We start from the raw sequence: 6,133 nt of genomic DNA, 5'->3' as shown, positions 1-6,133 counted from the left end.
CTTTCACCTTGCAACTGGGCAGGACCTACCAGGAAGAGCTGCTGACACCACTGGGCTGAGTTGTAGGCTTGTTTTCTTGAATAAAGAGTTAACTTCGCTGACAACGGAGATCTGCTTCCTTTGTTGCAGGACTCCAGCCCTGACACTATGCACATGAAACCACTTCCTTGGGAAAATAAGAAAATAGGAATCCATCCAAATGTTTCACTTTATCTTTGCAGAGATTCCATTATGGAAGAACTATTTCTCTTTCTTGAAAGGAGTATCCATGGAGGCTACTGTAGTGCCCTAGAGATTGCCCACCTGTATATAGAAGCATTTGAAATTAAAAGACTCTCATAAAACAGGCTATATAGAGTGTTTCTTCCTAACAGATGGTGTGTGTGTATAGGGTCTTGGTTCATTTAAGTGACTTTTTCCAATTTTTGGGTGATTAAATACATTTGAATAAATAACACACAACACCTTTGTCTTTTGGGGACTTGGCTTCACTGCCTCCAAACAACGAAGCCTCTTTCTTCACAGATTTATACCACCCAAGAGGACAAGATCTCTGAATTTTAACTGGCTTTGTTTTGTTGTGTGCTACTGTGTGTTCAGCTTCATTATGTGGACCAAGTTCAGTGAATAAGATGCCAAAATAAAGCAGGAAGTAAGTACAGAAATGTCACTACAACTGAAGCGGCTTTTCTCAATAGTTGAATAAGTAGGTCATTAAATGGCATGGTACAACAGCATGAAATCTGCTTGATTGTCATAAGCGAAATGCATTGCATGAGGTATAGAATAGACTTTGATATGACCACTGGAGCAATGTGGTCCATGAATCACCCCGGTAAAAATGAGAACACTTCACATATTAGCATTTACTTTTTTCTTCCTGTTCGTACTTGCTTCTACAGTGGTACCTCAGGTTAAGTACTTAATTCGTTCCGGAGGTCCGTTCTTAACCTGAAACTGTTCTTAACCTGAAGCCCCACTTTAGCTAACGGGGGCCTCCTACTGCCGCTGTGCTGCCGGAGCACAATTTCTGTTCTCATCCTGAAGCAAAGTTCTTAACCTGAAGCACTATTTCTGGGTTAGTGGAGTCTGTCACCTGAAGCGTATGTATCCTGAAACGTATGTAACCTGAGGTACCCAAGTTAAAACAGTACAACGCATCATCAGAGATCTACAACCTCTCCTGGACAATGATAGTTCTCTTTCTCAAGCTCTGGGAGGAAGACCTTTCATTGCGTACAGACAGCCACCCAATCTTAAACAACTCCTAACCCACAATAATACTACAACCAGACGTAACACGGACACTGGCACCAGAGCCTGCAATAAACCCAGATGCCAACTTTGCTGCCACATACACCCGGACAACACCATTACTGGCCCCAACAACATCACACATACCATCTCGGGACTATTTAATTGCTCATCGTCTAACATTGTATATGCCATCAAATGCCAACAGTGTCCTTCAGCTCTCTATATTGGACAAACAGGCCAAACCTTACGCCAAAGAATAAACGGACATAAATCGGACATCAAGAATCACAAGACAGAGAAACCAGTAGGAGAACACTTCAATCTCCCAGGACATTCTATACAAGATCTCAAAGTAGCTGTTTTACTACAAAGGAATTTCAGAAATAGACTGGAAAGAGAAGCTGCTGAATTGCAACTCATTACCAAACTTAAAACCATGGAGAGACCTGGTCTGAACAAAGACATTGGATTCTTATCTCATTATACATGACAAAGCCATTTTTCACCTTCTCACCCCTTGCTTTTTCCTGTAAGACCTATTGCAGTCGTTAAGAGTCATCAACAGGCTCATCACAGCTATCTGCCAATCACCCATTCCCACCACCCTTCTGAGTAATACCCCTCCCCACCTTCTCACTATATAGAGGGATCTGGCAACTTCTGTTTCAAGTGTATCTGAAGAAGTGTGCATGCACACGAAAGCTCATACCAAGAACTAACTTAGTTGGTCTTTAAGGTGCTACTGGAAGGAAAATTTTGTTTTGTTTTGACTGAGGTACCACTGTACGTGAAAATGGATTTTTACAGGTTTCTAAATGTTTCACAGATTATCCATTGGTCATCTACCTTGATATTGTCTGAACTGGGACAGCTGATGTAATATTCTCCACATGTTGGGCTACAACTCCCATCATCCATGACCATTGGCCATTACGGGTCAGAGTGCTAGGAGGTTTGAAACCAACTTTTAGAGTCACCATGTCTATCATCTGCTCTATACTGAGGCAGTGACTTCCCAGGGTTTCAGACGGGAGGTGTTTTTTTTGTAGCAATACCTAGAACTTCCTTTACTTTGAACTATGGCTCATTCCCACAACAAAGTGGAATGATATCAAATACGCATAAAATCCTATTACATTCTGATTCTTTGTTCCCATGGGGAAGCTTCTCCCTGTGTACTGGGAGGAGGGAATAAAGGAGGGAGGCAGGAGTAGCGGGCGGTTCCTTTCCAAGGAAGGAGAGCAAGAGAACCCTAGCTGAGCAAAATCATGGGCTCTAGAATGACACTAAGCAGAGGCGGAATCGGGCAGTGTGACCACTGGGCCTTCCAAGGCAGGAAAGGGCTTTTGTAATTTCCAGTCTGGGTGGGGAATGAGACCGTTTTACTGCCAGGACGATGCTGTAGCCCGCAGTTCCGATAGCTCACCATGCAGAGCTAGGTTCCAACCAGCCCCAGCAGTTTCTGGTAGGAAGATAGCTGGCAGTTTATTGGTATTGAATGGATTGTGGAGAAGCCCACAGAGCTTGCAAAAGCTTACAACTTGTGCCTGCACTCAGATAAGGAGAGGGTGGTGTGGTGTGTGTATGTGTGTGTGTAGATGCAAAAGGAGCAATTGGGAACAGATGGAAGAAGTGGAGGGGGGAGGGTTGTGAGTTAGTAGATGGTTAGAGGTCCTTTGTGGGTACTAGGTTTCTTCTGCCTGTATGAGGGTACTACTGTTTGCTTCCACTTACGTTATACTTTGAGGACACCACCATGCTGGCAGTGTGCCTGTCAGAGATGCAGTTCTCCAAGTGGTTTAACTGGTTTGCCTCTTTTTCCAGGACATGGCCTCTTCTTCAGGTAGAAAATTTGAGACAAATCACATTTATTTGCTTTGAATGGCTGTCATGGCATCCTCTTTCTCTCTCGCTTCAAAATACGGCAACCCACAGTCCATCTTCCTTCACAGAATTGGGGTGTGTGTGTGTCTACCAACAACTCTCAGCACCTTCGACAAACAACAGCTCCCAGAATTCTTTGGAGAAAGACATCACTGTTTAAATTGTTGTTGTAGTGCTTTAAATGCACGGTGTGAATGTGGTCTTGCATACAAATCCACCCTGTATATCCCTATAAGTTATGATTTTTTTTGTCTCATACTGAGTGAGAGCAGCTGAGCAGCAATGCCTCCCTTGTGGCTGAAACTGAAAAAGCCTGCTGCCTAGGAGTGCTGCTGTGGTTTGCAAAGGAGTGCCTGTTTTGTGCAGGGCTAAGGGAAGCCAGTGCCACTTCCCTTGTACTCAGAACTATGGAAGAAGCTGCTGCCTAGGTTTGATCTGCTGCCCTGGGCGAAGAAGAAGTCCCTTCCCAGAGCCCAGCAGCCATTATACTTGATTTATTATACGTTCATATTGACCTGACTCCTCAACTTGGCCTTAGCTAGGAGCATATTTTGGGCATGTGCTCTGTGGCAAAGCGAAGTCAATATCCTGCTGTATTGAGCTTCCGCATTTGGCACGTCTTTGTTCCTGGCTGATTATGCAAGCAGGGTGAATGCATGGCATTTTGGTGCCCAGGACTGATGGCAAATAATAATAATAATAATAATAATAATAATAATAATAATAATAATAATAAATAAATAAATAAATAAATAAATAAATAAAAAATGAAATATTGTGCAGAAGAAGAAATCAAAATACCAGCATCAAAGTATCTTAGTCCTATGACTGTCATCTGATTAAACAAATTTTAGTTTTTACTGACAAATGATCAAATTGATCACATATTTGTGTGTGAGTAAATGAACATTTCAAAGAAAACAGTGTTATCTCTTTGTGTTATTTGTTTTTCCTCCTCCTTTTATCTTCTTAACCAGTGTTCTGTTTGTTTTCTTTCTCTATTTTCTCTTTCTCTTGTTTTCTCTGTGTATGTTTACTATTTTGTATTGGAAACATTTATAAAAACTTGGGGTGGGTGAGAGAAGTCCTTAGCCTTGGGCTGAGGAGGACACAAACAGGAAGGAGACAGTTGGAGGGGGGGGCAGTCACTGCATGAAAGGCAGGGTAGAAAGGGTCTCCCAGGGTGAGAGACTGGGAGAAGAAGTAAGCTCCCAGGTGGGTGAATGGGAGTGTCTACCTCTCTGTGAATAAATGACAGGATATTTTATATACCATCTTACAGAGCAACCCAAAACCCCTTTGCACTGGATGGGGTGGTGGGTTGGGTAGTAGTAGTAGTAGTCCTGCGGGACCTGACATCTTTCCGCAGGGCCTGTAAGACAGAGCTGTTCCACCAGGCCTTTGGTCAGGGCGCAGCCTGACCCCCTCCTCTGGCAACCTGCACAGAATTTTGCTTAATGGTTGCCATCAATTTGATTTTAATTAAGTTTTATAATGAAATGTTTTTAGAACGTTGGATTATTTTGATTGTTGTTAGCCGCCCTGAGCCCAGCCTCAGCTGGGGAGGGCGGGATATAAATAAAATTTATTAATAATAATAATAATAATAATAATTTATTATTTATCCCCCCCCCCAATCTAACTGGGTTTCCCCAGCCACTCTGGGCAGCTCCCAACAGAATATTAAAAACACGATAAAACATCACACATTAAAAACTTCCCTAAACAGGGCTGCCTTCAGATGTCTTCTAAAAGTCAGGTAGTTGTTTATTTCTTTGACATCTGATGGGAGGGCATTCCACAGGGCGGGTGCCACTACCGAAAAGGCCCTCTGCCTGGTTCCCTGTAACTTTGCTTCTCATAGTGCGGGAACAGCCAGAAGGCCCTCGGCGCTGGACCTCAGTGTCCAGGCTGAACGATGGGGGTGGAGACGCTCCTTCAGATATACTGGGCAGAGGTGTCCCACTACTGAGCCCTGTTCCCTCCATTTGCAGAGGCAGCCAGTGGCAAGCTCTGTGGGTGCAGAATAAGAGTGACAGAGCCCAGCGTGGTGCCATATGGCTCAATGTGGGCCTTATAATTATGCCAGCTCCTCACCTTCTGCCCTGGGCTACAGCTCTATGGGTGTATTGGTGGTTCTCTTTTAAGCCCCGCTGGGTGGTGGCCAGGCTTAGGATTGGACTCTGACATCCAGTGTGTTTATACAGTACGTGATTTTGCCTTCAGGTGTGATTTCTGGAAAGTAACCGCTGCGTACATTGCAGGCTTACTGTTGGGAAATCACATCCAAGAATTTAAAATGTGTCAAATTCATGCTACTATTACCAGGTAACAACTAAAAACACAAATCAAGTTGTCAGTGCCTTTTTTTTCCTGGGGGATGCAGGAATACACATACCCCTAAACATTTTGTGAATCTTTGTACTTTTGTCCATTCACTGTATTTATTTGAACTATAAAACGGTGATTTTCTTGAGTCAAAATGAGAGTACCCCTAAATATATTTTTTAGAAAAAAGGGAGCACTGCAAGTTGTTAAGCACAGACAAGTCTCTGCAAGTCCTAGGAGGATGAAATCAAAGATTAGTCTACATGATGACAGAAGGTTGAAATCAAGGAGGAAATGTTTGTGGCTTCTGGTGCACATGCTATTCCTCTGCTTCGAATCCTCTGTGTTTTATATGGGTCAGTTGTTGAGAATATCAAACCACTCTGACTTACTAGTCACCTAGGGAAACTCAGTGTGTAATTGTGGTTCGAAGTATTACCCCAGAGCCTGTGAGTGGGAAAAGGGTGATTTCTGAGACATTACTGGAAAGAAAAAAGGGGAAAGGAAAACCCAAAATGAGGTTGAGTACCACTTTACTGCTTACGTGATTTTTACTACTGTGCTGTGCTTTCTCTCTCTGTAAAATAAAATAAAATAAAATTGAAACAAGGAGAAATCAATATTATTTCTTCACTGATGAACTCTACGTTTTATTGTAGAGTTT

Source organism: Podarcis raffonei, chromosome 10 (assembly GCF_027172205.1).
Source record: "Podarcis raffonei isolate rPodRaf1 chromosome 10, rPodRaf1.pri, whole genome shotgun sequence".
Taxonomy (NCBI): Eukaryota; Metazoa; Chordata; class Lepidosauria; order Squamata; family Lacertidae; genus Podarcis; species Podarcis raffonei.
This window is presented reverse-complemented; position numbering follows the sequence as displayed.